This window comes from Chelmon rostratus, chromosome 4, assembly GCF_017976325.1.
Source record: "Chelmon rostratus isolate fCheRos1 chromosome 4, fCheRos1.pri, whole genome shotgun sequence".
In the NCBI taxonomy this organism is placed as follows: domain Eukaryota; kingdom Metazoa; phylum Chordata; class Actinopteri; order Chaetodontiformes; family Chaetodontidae; genus Chelmon; species Chelmon rostratus.
The window spans coordinates 11,094,733-11,109,566 of NC_055661.1; the positions used below are offsets into that span (position 1 = coordinate 11,094,733).

A 14,834-nucleotide genomic window follows, 5' to 3' on the forward strand; every position below is an offset into this window, starting at 1 on the left:
ATGTATCTGTCATTGTGTGTGACTGCATATGTGTGTGTCTTCGTCTGTTTGTGTGTGTGTGTCTGCTTGAACTACACAAGCAGCCCAACCTGCTCCTACATGGAGATGTGTATGGTATATGTGTGTCTGAATGTGTGTGTGTGTGTGTGTGTGCGTGCGTGTGTGCCTGTGTAACTTCTGCCCCACCTGCTGATAATTACCTCTGCACCTCTCCCACTGTTTACCTGTTCCTGTTCAGTTTTGACGTGCTGTTTTTAATCACTTTTTAGCTGTTGGTTAGCCCTTTTTGTGTGTGTGTTTGTGTGACTACTGTCTCAACCTTTTTGCGAAACTGCTTTCTGAAGCTGAGTTTAACTGTTTGTTGGACGGAGATTGTTTTCAAACAATGCCCTTGTTTTGACTGAGCTCGTTAAGATAATCACTCTCAGGCTGGTTGTCCTGCAGATGTGTGTGCGTGGGTTATTGACCGGTGTGTGTGTAAATGACAGTTGCACCTGTTAAACTCTTCCCTTGAAAAGCGGCTTTTTCGCTGTCGGTTTCTTCCGAACAACTTGCGATTGTGTCAAAACCGTAGCTGCTATCAAAAAACCGATTACACTGTGAGATGCGGACAAGTCTGGGCCAGATGTACGTGTGTTTTATGTCCAGATATTCTTTAGAAAAATGACAAAATGGTCGACTTAAAAAGACTCTGCGACTCAGAGAACAGGAGTTTGTATTGTATGCAGTGAGATTTGGGTTCGGCGAACCTCCTGAACTAAATCCTCTGGTGAGAGAACCGTACCTTGTATCAGAGTGTACTATAGATCATCGGACTCCCGAGAACTTCCTGAGTCCGACCATCTCCTCGTTTTATTCCTGAGACAACAACTTTTCGTTTTATGGCGATGTAAAGACAGGAGGCATTTCTGCTTTGCTCACAAAACAGCTCTGAATTTTAACATGGGACTTAATGGGAGAGCAGGAGGGAGCTGGCTGCACAAAAAGTCTCACTATTTAAATTCAGTAAGTCTCTCGGCTTTTTCGAGGACATCACACGAAAGAGGACAAGTTTGTCTACAAACTGATCCCAAAATTATGCGTGTAGAGTGTAATTTGTGGCCGTAGCGACGAGAAAAAGAGAAGATTTTCAGATCGTTTTTAGACTCTGTGCCACTCTAGCACGCACTCTAGCACGAACATTCCGCGCAATACACACCCATTATAATCTCAAAATTTCCCTCCAAACGATCACTGTCATTGAACAGTGACTGATCAAAAACTATAGGACCAATCAAAATGTGGATGAACACACCAATAGACCAGACTTGGGTCTACATTTTAAAGTTGAAATGAAGTCTCTCGGTGAATGTATGCCTGAGCTACAGATGTTTGAAAAACTCCAATTTCAATCTTGTTTTTTTCGCCCGTCCCATTCATTTCTTATGGGAAATTTATCGCAGTTTTTCGCGTCTTACGACGCAAAAAACTGCGATAAATTTGAGAAAAGTAATAGCACACCGATCCCGAACAATACGCACGTTTTGATATATAATTTGCAAGGGTTTTCTCAAAGCTGCGGGGCGAGTTAAGGGACGAAAACTTGGAGGAGGATGAAAAACTAGAAAATTCCCTCTGGGAAATTTTGAAAGGGACACGGGGTGTGTTTAAGCCGACAAAATTATCTACGTTTTAAAGTTTGAATGAAGTCTCTAGGAGAAACTATGGCGAAGCAGCGGACAATTGAAAAAGGCTGCAATTTGAGAAAACAGCAGATATCAGGTAGTCAGTCCCTGATTAATGAACTGGTCCCAGCTGTGTTTCTGTGGCTTTCTCCTCTGCTTCATGTCTCTGTTAACATGAATTAATGAACTGAATCAATAAACATGAATGGAGCTAATGCTAACGGAGCTAACAGAGCTAACACTAACGGAGCTAACAGCTAAAGGTGCAAATAGAGCTAACGGCGCTAACGCTAACAGAGCTAACTGTGCTAACAGAGCTAATAGAGCTAACGGCGTTAACAAGGGGGCGGGGGGATGGGGTTTTCATTATGCATTTGTCTGTGTGTGTGTGTGTTTGTGTATCTGTCATTGTGTGTGACTGCGTATGTGTGTGTCTTCGTCTGTTTGTGTGTGTGTCTGCTTGAACTACACAAGCAGCCCAACCAGCTCCTACATGGAGATGTGTCTGGTATATGTGTGTCTGAATGTGTGTGTGTGTGTGTGTGTGCGTGTGTAACTTCTGCCCCACCTCCTGATAATTACCTCTGCACCTCTTCCACTGTTTACCTGTGTGTGTGTCTTCGTCTGTTTGTGTGTGTGTGTGTCTGCTTGAACTACACAAGCAGCCCAACCAGCTCCTACATGGAGATGTGTATGGTATATATGTGTCTGAATGTGTGTGTGTGTGTGTGCGTGTGTGCCTGTGTAACTTCTGCCCCACCTGCTGATAATTACCTCTCTACCTCTCCCACTTTTTACCTGTTCCTGTTCAGTTTTGACGTGCTGTTTTTAATCACTTTTTAGCTGTTGGTTAGCCCTTTTTGTGTGTGCATTTGTGTGACTACTGTCTCAACCTCTTTGGCAAAGAGCTTTCTGAAGCTGAGTTTAACTGCTTGTTGGACGGAGATTGTTTTCAAACAATGCCCTTGTTTTGACTGAGCTCATTAAGATAATCATTCTCAGGCTTGTTGTCCTGCAGATGTGTGTGCGTGGGTTATTGACCGGTGTGTGTGTAAATGACAGTTGCACCTGTTAAACTCTTCCCTTGAAAAGCGGCTTTTTCGCTGTCGGTTTCTTCCGAACAACTTGCGATTGTGACAAAACCGTAGCTGCTATCAAAAAACCGATTACACTGTGAGATGCGGACAAGTCTGGGCCAGATGTACGTGTGTTTTATGTCCAGATATTCTTTAGAAAAATGACAAAATGGTCGACTTAAAAAGACACTGTCCGGCAGGCTGCGACTCAGAGAACAGGAGTTTGTATTGTATGCAGTGAGATTTGGGTTCGGCGAACCTCCTGAACTAAATCCTCTGGTGAGAGAACCGTACCTCGTATCAGAGTGTACTATAGATCACTGGACTCCCGAGACCTTCCTGAGTCCGACCATCTCCTCGTTTTATTCCTGAGACAACAACTTTTCGTTTTATGGCGATGTAAAGACAGGAGGCATTTCTGCTTTGCTCACAAAACAGCTCTGAATTTTAACATGGGACTTAATGGGAGAACAGGAGGGCGCTGGCTGCACAAAAAGTCTCACTATTTAAATTCAGTAAGTCTCTCGGCTTTTTCGAGGACATCACACGAAAGAGGACAAGTTTGTCTACAAACTGATCCCAAAATTATGCGTGTAGAGTGTAATTTGTGGCCGTAGCGACGAGAAAAAGAGAAGATTTTCAGATCGTTTTTAGACTCTGTGCCACTCTAGCACGCACTCTAGCACGAACATTCCGCGCAATACACACCCATTATAATCTCAAAATTTCCCTCCAAACGATCACTGTCATTGAACAGTGACTGATCAAAAACTATAGGACCAATCAAAATGTGGATGAACACACCAATAGACCAGACTTGGGTCTACATTTTAAAGTTAAAATGAAGTCTCTCGGTGAATGTATGCCTGAGCTACAGATGTTTGAAAAACTCCAATTTCAATCTTGTTTTTTTCGCCCGTCCCATTCATTTCTTATGGGAAATTTATCGCAGTTTTTCGCGTCTAACGACACGAAAAACGGCGCTAACACTAACAGAGCTAACTGTGCTAACAGAGCTAATAGAGCTAACGGCGTTAACAAGGGGGCGGGGGGATGGGGTTTTCATTATGCATTTGTCTGTGTGTGTGTGTGTTTATGTATCTGTCATTGTGTGTGACTGCGTATGTGTGTGTCTTCGTCTGTTTGTGTGTGTGTGTCTGCTTGAACTACACAAGCAGCCCAACCAGCTCCTACATGGAGATGTGTCTGGTATATGTGTGTCTGAATGTGTGTGTGTGTGTGTGCGTGTGTGCGTGTGTAACTTCTGCCCCACCTGCTGATAATTACCTCTGCACCTCTCCCACTGTTTACCTGTTCCTGTTCAGTTTTGACGTGCTTGTTTTTAATCACTTTTTAGCTGTTGGTTAGCCCTTTTTGTGTGTGCATTTGTGTGACTACTGTCTCAACCTCTTTGGCAAAGAGCTTTCTGAAGCTGAGTTTAACTGCTTGTTGGACGGAGATTGTTTTCAAACAATGCCCTTGTTTTGACTGAGCTCGTTAAGATAATCATTCTCAGGCTTGTTGTCCTGCAGATGTGTGTGCGTGGGTTATTGACCGGTGTGTGTGTAAATGACAGTTGCACCTGTTAAACTCTTCCCTTGAAAAGCGGCTTTTTCGCTGTCGGTTTCTTCCGAACAACTTGCGATTGTGTCAAAACCGTAGCTGCTATCAAAAAACCGATTACACTGTGAGATGCGGACAAGTCTGGGCCAGATGTACGTGTGTTTTATGTCCAGATATTGTTTAGAAAAATGACAAAATGGTCGACTTAAAAAGACTCTGCGACTCAGAGAACAGGAGTTTGTATTGTATGCAGTGAGATTTGGGTTCGGCGAACCTCCCGAACTAAATCCTCTGGTGAGAGAACCGTACCTCGTATCAGAGTGTACTATAGATCATCGGACTCCCGAGAACTTCCTGAGTCCGACCATCTCCTCGTTTTATTCCTGACACAACAACTTTTCGTTTTATGGCGATCTAAAGACAGGAGGCATTTCTGCTTTTCTTCCAAAACAGCTCTGAATTTTTACATTGGAGTCAATGGGAGAGCAGGAGGGAGTTGGCTGCACACAGAGTCTCACTATTTAAATTCAGTACGTCTCTCGGCTTTTTCGAGGACATCACATGAAAGAGGACAAGTTTGTCTACAAAAGATCCCAAAATTATGTGTCTCCTATTCACCGTTTGGATTTTACGGCAATTTTAGAAACACATTTCAGGTGATTTCTCACCGGCTGTCTCACTCTAACTTATGACATCACCCACTGTAGAGGGAGAAATTCTGAGCATTTTTGTGAGAAACTTGATGGTCTTCAGATGGTCATAGCTCGAAAACCGTAAGAGATATCAAAAAATGTGCCGGTGTTCATTTTGAGCTGACAAATTTATCTACGTTTTAAACTTTGAATGAAGTCTCTAGGAGAAAGTATGGCCGAGCTGCGGACAATTGAAAAAGGCTGAAATTTGAGGAAATTTCCCCATTCATTTCTTATGGGAAATTTATCGCAGTTGTTCACGTCTTACGTCGGCCTTCGATGGTCATAGCTCGAAAACCGTAAGAGATATCAAAATGTGCCGAGGGACATTTCGAGCCGACAAAATTATCTACGTTTTAAAGTTTGAACGAAGTCTCTAGGAGAAAGTATGGCGAAGCAGCGGACAATTGAAAAAGGCTGAAATTTGAGGACGTTCCCATTCATTTCTTATGGGAAATTTATCGCAGTTTTTCGCGTCTTACGACGCGAAAAACTGCGAACTGCGAACCTCGGAGCGTGCCCCGTGTCCCTAATAAGAAGAAACGCGCGGGATAGTAATAAGTGGCTCCTACAGCTCCTACAGCTATGAAATAGCAGCTCCTACAGCTATGAAATAGCTGCAGGAGCCAGTGACTCGGAGCGTGCCCCGTGTCCCTAATAAGAAGAAACGGAAGAAACTCACCCCTGGTGGTGAGTTTGTGAAACTGCATTGATTTGTTATGAAACAGAAGAAAAGGAGGAAGTTGGAGGCAGCAAGAAACAAGCATTGCCAGAACAAATGAGGAAATAAAGAAGAATTCAATGACTTTAATCAATGAACAAGAAACAGCCCTGGCTGTGTAACAAACATATCTTGACTCTGAAATGCTGTGTTGTGAACACTGGTAGTTTGAATGAGGTGAGATATTCCTGAATGAGGTGAGATATTCCTGCCTTTGTGCCTCTCTAATGTTCACTCTTATTTATCTCTTCTCATCATTAGGGACACGGGGCCCCCGAGTCACTGGCTCCTGCAGCTATTTCATAGCTGTAGGAGCCAGTGACTCGGAGCATGCCCCGTGTCCCTAATAAGAAGAAGAAGAAACGCGCGGGATAGTAATAAGTGACTCGGGACGTTGCCCCGTGTCCCTAATGATGAGAAGAGATAAATAAGAGTGAACATTAGAAACCGTTGTAAAAGTTTCGGAAACGTCACCAAGTAAAACATGCGACTGTTGTAATTTGCGCAAGTGTGTCGGTAAGCAGGGGACATTAGCTAAACGGTATATTAGCATAAAGTGTAATAGAGAACCAGAGAGCAGGAGGAGGAGCTGGAGGTGAGGAAGAAGGAGGAGAAACGTTGCAAGTTTTTTTTATCATTAGTAATTTTTATCAACGATACGGTGTTTATTATATAATTATGATCATCAGTATGTTATTCTGTTCTTTTTTCGAAATTGTTTATGTTTGTGATTATTCGCTTGTTCAATAAGAATAAGGGCTTCAGGCTGTAGGATGTTTGACGTGTTTCCATGTTCTGCAGTGGGGCTGAAGACTTCAGCAGCGCCCCTCGCTCCACAGACTGGTAATAGGCTGACCCCTGGTGGTGAGTTTGTGAAACTGCATTGATTTGTTATGAAACAGAAGAAAAGGAGGAAGTTGGAGGCAGCAAGAAACAAGCATTGCCAGAACAAATGAGGAAATAAAGAAGAATTCAATGACTTTAATCAATGAACAAGAAACAGCCCTGGCTGTGTAACAAACATATCTTGACTCTGAAATGCTGTGTTGTGAACACTGGTAGTTTGAATGAGGTGAGATATTCCTGCCTTTGTGCCTCTTCGGCCCTGACAGTGTGGGGTATAGTGACAAAACCCTGCTAGGTTGTGGAGAATTTAGCTGGTAGTCCTGTCGTAATGTCCGTCTCACGACTGGGAGGTTCTGTGATAAGAGCAGAGAGAAATCCAAGTTGTCAGAGTGTGAATCCATTTCACTCACGCACCGTGTGTGATCACATCAGCTACCCTGCAGCAACAAAACATGATAATGAACACATGACGCTTCAGTTATGCACACAGTCTTATTTCCCCTGCTTCTGATTTCTTGGTGAACACACACACACACCAGGCGAAAGAACCGGTCACATGGTGCAGCCTGTGTGTCTCTGTTTTCCTCCCCCAAGCCCTGTCTCTCTCTGTGTCTCTCTCTCTTTGTCCTAGGGGGGTAGACAGCAGTTGTTGGTGCTCTGGCAGGGGCTTGTGGGGGGTTGAAGGTCCTCTGGGAGGAACGCAGGAGGAGGAGGAGCTGTGGGTAAAACTCCCGCCTTCAGCACACCGATCCTGGCCGCCTGACGTAAAGGCTCATTGCAATAATTCCCATCAGCCCTCTGAACTCCTCAGCTGGGCAGACGGGCCGAGAGCGGGTCAGACCGGGTCAGATCATGTCCTGTTGGTCACTATAGGGGGGTCACAGCACAGAACCCATATGTGTATATAGTGTTGTGCTGCCCCTTGATTAAAGCCATTTAGGAGCAGTTTAGGCCCTTACACACAGTGTGTGAGATGCCCCATAAGTCGGGGATGTCCTGGGACAGACCCCCTTTATAAAAGGCACGTGACCAGGATGATGTCGTGTTACTCCGGTAGCACATATACTAAAATTGGAACGATACAGAGAAGATTAGCATGGCCCCTGCGCAAGGATGACACGCAAATTCGTGAAGCGTTCCTCATTTTCTTTATGTGTGAGGGTTAGACATGCAGTCATGCATTTTGATTCAGCATTAGCAGTTTTTCGACAGCAGAGGGCAGTGTGAGACCGTAAATGACTCCAGGGACTCTGCAAAGGCAAGCCGCGTCTCCGCGTCTCATCGTTTTGTCCTGTTTCTCAGGTGTGTGTGTTTGTTTTAGTACTTGCATTGTCGGCTTTAACATTTATCACATAACACTTTAGTATTTTTGCACTACTTACTTTACGATCAGCTAAGATCTACGGTCAGAAATGCGCAATGTTGATTGGTTTACTGCCAGTAACGCACTTGCTGCCGCTTGCGTTGTTTTTTGAGAAACAGTGACAATATGAAGATGGTGATCATTAGCTGGCTAATTAACGTCGAACTGTCGTGAAGACTAAGATTCAGCAAACTTTGAAGTGGTGAACTTCTGTGTGAGACAGGGATAATCAAGCAGCAGCTCCGTGTTGCCACGGACCTGATAACAGGAAAAGCACAGGTGTTATTAACAAGATCCGCTCCATTATCCACATTGGCTCACTGGCATGACTCAATGCTACTGGTAACACTGGTGCCTTTGCTGCTGTGGAAAGTCAAAATGTCTGCTGTGAAGTAGGTTTATGGCACCACCCTGAAACCAAGGCAGATAAATGTCATTTGGGCATTGCTAATTTTATCATTTTCATGTTGTCACATGTCCCAGTGTCAACATGAAAAAGGCCTCTTCAGCTGGGAAACTGTTTAATTTAACATTGTACTTCAATCTATGGTGGATGTTAATTCAATGATCAAATGTATTCGGATTACAGGGTTCTTGTGTGTATGGGAAATTACACAGAGAGGTCTGAGATACTGTTCCTGCACATCAGGACGTTCAGGAAGTATACTTTTACTTTGTGCTTAATTTAAAGTATGTTTGTCAAAGGTGTATTTCTAATTAGATGCTACATACATGTATTAAAAAATAATATTCTGTGATACTTAAAGTGGTATTTCAAAGTACTTATAAAAAGTGCACTTTATTGTAAGTGTACTTTTCAAATGTGTACTAATTTGCACATACTTCTAATAGCAATGAAGTGTACTCATGAAAAGTATACTTATTTTCAAGTCCTTTGTAAAACACTATGAGCATGCTTAATTAAGGTGTACTTTAATTTCACTTCAGTCAGTATATTCCCAATACGTTAGTGATATAATACAATTGTACTTGTAAGTGTGTTTTGAATGCTCATGAATCATCATTTTCACTGACTTCAGTTCACTTAAAGTTTGTAAAAAGTTGTGCCAATTTAGCAACCATTTCCACTTCAAGTATGCTCAAGTATTGCGCAAGAGGTACTCAAGGACTACATGAGTACACTTCAGTATACTTGAAGGCAAAGAAAATAGCACAAAGTGTATTAAGGATATTCTTCAAAAAGTAGGAAAGACAGGAAAGCAAAAATAAAGGAGAATCTGGGAGAAAGTGAGAGTGAGGACATGGAATTATTTCTTGGTCAGTAAGAGATCTTTGTTTGGAACTGATAGAACTGCCTGGTAATTGATTATATGTGAGGCATTGGTTTGTAAGTTGATTGTCCAGGCCATTAGATAACATGTGAATTTATAAACTTCTTGTCATTTTATTCATTTAATGTGTTTTCAGGAGCCAATTTCTCTGCAAACATTTTTTGCACTTCTTTGCACTTCACTCCCCTCAATCACTGTCAACTGCAAACAATTAGTCTATTTGGCTCTAGGTGGAGCTAGTACAACACAGATGAGTCGTTGATGTTGTTGCTGGCCTTAAAAAACTGAACAAGTGTGATCAGGGCAATTTAAGACAGACTGGAACATAATTACCATGACATAATGATATAATTTAATAATAATAGACAAGTGAAGGTAAAGACAGCACATGGAATTCATTGCCATATGTCAAAATACACGGCTTTGTAAAGGGATTGGCACTGACAAGTGAAGTGTCTGGCATTCAAAGGTAATTTCACAAGCTCTTTACTGGAGGATGTGGGTGGGAAGTTCCACGGAAACATTCAAATAAGAATCCAGGCCTTGCCAATGTACATACACTCAAATGACGAAGGATGGGAGCGTCTGCTGACGAGAATTTTGCATGCCAAACAAATAGAGAGGCTAAAGCTTTTCTGAAAACGCACCACGGCACATCTAGCATGCAGGCAGTGATTACACAACACGTCTCTCGACGTAAATAAATCATGTCTTTTCCATGCTGAAATGACAAGTCCTGTTCCTTGCAAGACCATACAGGGAATAAAATAATAAAGGGATTATTAACCCACTCACCCACACAATAATCTCACATCAAGTGTCATTCCTCTTTACTATGTGGGCAAGCTCGCAATGTGATTCACTCATCCAAAAGCAATCTGCAAAGGTAGATATGTTGAAATACTGCGTATCCACAATCCTTCCCTTGAAATATACTGGAGACAGAGAGTAGAATATGTTTCTCTGATACAGATACAGATACACACACACGGGGGCTACAGCATAGCTTGTTTTCAAGGTAAACGCCAGAATTATTCCGCCAAAGTGAAGTGATTATCAGGTGTGGACAAACACAGCTGAACTTTGAGTTCAGTAGAAGGTGGTACATTTGTTTCCACATCACAACCCAGTTCAACAGGTAAACATTTAAATAAACCTTCATAACCTTTTGAATATAAAAGTGTAAATGGTTAAAGGGATAGTATAATCAGTTATCATTAAGCAAGATATTCTGTTTTTATTCAGCATCCTCTCTCCCTAATTATCTGTTCAAACACTGTTCTACCTAATACGTTTATTTTAGAATAACTGCTGTAGAATTTCAACAGTTTGTACAAACAGGTTATTTGTTCACTGACTTAACACTGTCCCAAGGCAACCACCAAGGCTAACGCAGCTCCGTCCAAAGGCAATGAATCAATACTCAGTGGACTAATGGGCATGGCTCTTCCGTTGTCATTGCACCAGCTCGACAACTCGCACTGACGTCACAGGTTATCAGCCTGTTTGGCTGGTTTTCATATTATGGAATCTACACGTATAAAACTTTCCTGTATGTACTTCGCCCTCGTTTTTTATTAATCCCCTATTGCTGTTTAGAATAGACAGTGTAGACCTTGCCCTCCATTGGCTGTTAATGTAGGAACTGGTGAAAAACACGGCATCACTTTCTGTTTTACTTGTTCATACCAAAAATGCTGCAGTCCCAGTTATGCTTGTTCTACGTTCTGGCAAGGTTTTGTAGCTTGACAGGAATACACGCGCCCAAGGCAGCATTTTGAAAGAATTACCAGACTTGACAAACTCAAATAGTCCTATGAACTCAACATCAGAGTTGCATAACTTCCTTGTCCACGCACAACGAATCTGAACCAGTTTTGACAAACTGGCATTTGTCACACTCACATTCTCCTTCATCTACCTGAGCTGTTGGATAATACAGCAAGGAGAGGAAGGCGGGAAATGTAGTCACAGTTGTAGGCCCGCTGTCTTTCCCTACTCACTGCACTGTTGCTGCATTGTTACGCCACTGTGAAAATGAAATGAAAGTTTCACAGAGATGATGAGAAGATTTTTTTTCAGTGTGTATGACACAGGTTTGATCGTTCACAGGTAAATGGATGGCAGCCTCCTCACAGACAAAAACAGGGAAATAGAGGGGAGAGGAAAGAAGCTTCTTTTCTTCAAAGAACAGCATGAAATTCATTTTCCCAGAGGATTTCATTATTTTTCAGGCTTGGAAGGGAAAAGCGACAGTGATCTAACACCAGCCAGCTATGGGCACTTGCAAATTATTTGTCAACCATATACACCTTTCTTTTGACCACCAAGGACTTCTAGATACGTAAAATTACACTTATTTTCCCTTTATTATAATTCAAATGAGATATTGGTTGTAAAATAAAGATAATAACACATAAGACAAAGCTATGGCATCATCGTGGAGAAGAGGAGGAGCTCTAAAGAGAGATCAATGAGAGTGCAATGTTGAATTTTACACAATAAAACAGCGGTGGAAATGGATTTAGTTAAATAAATGCTGTGTTATTTTTCTAAGTGATAGAGTCCCTCACTGTGAACAAGTTGCGCACAAAAGCCTCTCAGAAGGAAGACAGCTGATGTAAAGACAGGAAGGAAAGAGTGAGACACCGCAATACAGTTTCACACTCATAACTTTCTCCTGCCGCTGTCTGCCTCTGTCACATCTTCATCTTTCAGTGTTAGAAAAGGTGAGTATCTTCTTAATGACCTGTTTTACATTTGTTTATGATCATTTTGTGAGATTACCCCTCTGCATATGCCATTTCTACAAGCCAGGAGAACCACATAAAGCTGTTTCTTGCCTATGTGAGTGTGTGTGTGTGTGTGTCTTAATGTGAGGAGAGCCCACAAAGATATTAATGAATAGCCGTAGATGCAGGGAGGGGCCCATAGAGAATGCCTGTGTACATGGTCCAGAATTTTGTACTATCCCCCTGCATCCTGTTGCAGTTTTCTATTACCGGTAAATTGCAAATGACTGTCTGCTGAGTGCAGGCTCACGAGACAGACATGACTATAGCACACAAACACCAGCCCCTCTGTCTCCCAAACATGATCCGCATGACACATGGGCTCCATCCCTCCAGTAAACCAACCAGAAAGCCCGCCTTGGGGCCTGGTGCTCTGTTGCCCAACAGACCTAATCCCCGGGCTTACTGCCTCTCATCTCACTAAAGTCCCTCTTTTGTAGTGAACACAACTCATCTGGCCAATGAGGCTCACTGGTTGTGCACATACACACCAACATATTCTTGGTAATCTCTCTCCATTCTCTCACTCTCTCCCACTCTGGGTCATAAACACACTCTGTACAGTGTGGGCATGGGTAACCACACAAATACCAGCATTTGTGTGCACAATTGTCCTCATTCTCTCTCTCACCCACTCAGACATCAGTCAAAATGAAGCAGCGATGAACACATTTCTTTGTTCCTTGGCTATTTTTATCAGGAGTTTGTTTGTAAATAATGAAAAAGGGAAGAACGGTGAACAGCAGACATCAAGGAAAAGTGTAAAAAAAGTATTGAGTGACATTTCATTCAGCCTAAATTATGCTGCAGGCCTTATAGAATGAGAATTTAGGACATCTGGCTCCTGAAAAGTTAAGACAGACTGCAATCGCTCTTCACTCGTAATTGGCTGATAATGGAAATCACAGATAAGGACAGACGAAGCTTCTGTCCATCCGTCGGGTTCAGATCTAGCTGGATCTGGCCAGAGTGCTCTCTGCCCATCTCATTTCATTGTTCCTTGCACCTTTCTCTGCCGCTCTCTTTGCTCTGGCCTCTGGGGCTATTTGGTCGGCACATTCCTCCCTTCAAAGCCACTGCGAATGCTGATCGCGTAATTAAGCGTTCATTCAGGCTTTGTTTTTCACAGACCAGGAACACAGACGCTGCGAGAACGTTGTGTGTACCTGTGTGTGCGGGCATGCGAGTGTGTGAGTGGGTCAGAAGGTGAAAGAAGGATACAGAGAATAAAAAGGGTGAGAGGAGCCTGAGGAGTGAGAGAGCCAGAACAAACTGTGGCTGAGCAAGGACATGACTTATGACCTACAGCACCCTCGAAAGGCTCATTTACATTGAAGAAGGAACCTGTTTGTACCAATTCACTGTGGTTTGCCCTTCCTTGGTTGCCATTGTCACCATTATGGGACTATTGTATTGTATTGTACATATTCTGATAAAGTCACATGACCAACAACATGAACAACATGACCTCCCTTGACACCTACATAACTTCATAGAGATAGATAGAGAACGGAAATAGATAGATAGATTGGCTGATCAATATACTTTATATGACTATAATAAGTGTTTTACACAGGCTGTCTTTGTGCTGTATTTGATTACCATATAGATGTTAATATAAATCATTATTTTGGGGAAAAACAGTAACACTGGGCTATGGGCTGGTCATATGACTTTCTCTATCTGGGTAATTACAGCATCCCCTCTTTAGTACTCTGCTAAGTGGACCAATCGAACGGTGGCAAATGGCTATAATTGTCTGTCTGCCAATTGGTCTGTAGAAGACAATAAACAAGGGTAGAAAGAGAGGTAACTCCACTCCATTCATCTCTCCATCCTTCCCTTTTCCCATTCCCTTCCTTGTATCCTTCTTACCATTGTTGCTGATGTCACTCCAATTTTTCATTTCTGTCACAACATCCGCTTTTAGTGTCTTCCTTTTTTTTCCATTGTAACATCCATGTGTGTAATGGGGAATTTCTGTGGAAATCACAGAACAGAACAACAGTGGGATATCATGCAAAAACTGTCCAATAGCAACAACAATGAAGGAATGTACCATAAATAATACAATTTGGTGGGATGGATGGAGAGCAAGGAAGGGATTTAAATTTAAGTGAATGAAGTAAAAGCTTTGAGAAAAGGGAGGAAGAGGGTGGGAGGACATACAGTAAATGACTGTGTTATGCAATAAATACACTCTGTCTGTCTTACTCTGTCTTGCTGTCAATCACTTTGTCTCATTATCCTTTTTACTTGCAAACCCGCACACCTACATGTAGGCAACACCCACTCATTCACACACACTCACATACCAAACAAGAACTAGACACAGACATATGTAGTAAAGTATTATGGGAAAGCAGACTTTATCTCTTCTCATACAATCCTTTTCTCAAAACAAACAACATTTCCCTGGCCTTATCCCACAGAGGGAACCTTTACCATAATTAAGTCTTTCTTAGCAAATCTTCTCTGACAAAAGGCATTTGTGTGTGCGTCAGGCATATAGTGCTGTGTGTGTGTGTGTACACATTTGTTGGACATTATGATCCACTACATACAAACTGCCTCTCCAACACCCAGAAGGAAGCATCAGTCAAGAAGCAGACGAGTTTCATTAGTAAGTCTCACTTCCCATGGCCTTGAGGAAGCTGATCCGTGGATGTTTATCTTACGTAAGATTATAGAACAAAATGCTAAGTCTGCATGTTTGAAAATAGCGTCTTTTAACACTTGAACAGAAACGTAATAAACAAGCTCCCGCATTAAAAGATCTGCTCCGTCAAGTCAAACCTAGCTTTCTAATTCGTGTTAAAATCATG

General features: G+C 42.3%; 1 non-coding gene across 1 annotated transcript; it reads left to right on the forward strand.

Moving 5' to 3' along the window:
* The first annotated feature begins 7,604 nt into the window (after nucleotides 1-7,604).
* LOC121606041 lies at nucleotides 7,605-7,710 on the forward strand. The gene has a single exon (XR_006006815.1). It is a non-coding gene; the product is annotated as a U6 spliceosomal RNA (small nuclear RNA).
* Nucleotides 7,711-14,834: the final 7,124 nt, after the last annotated feature.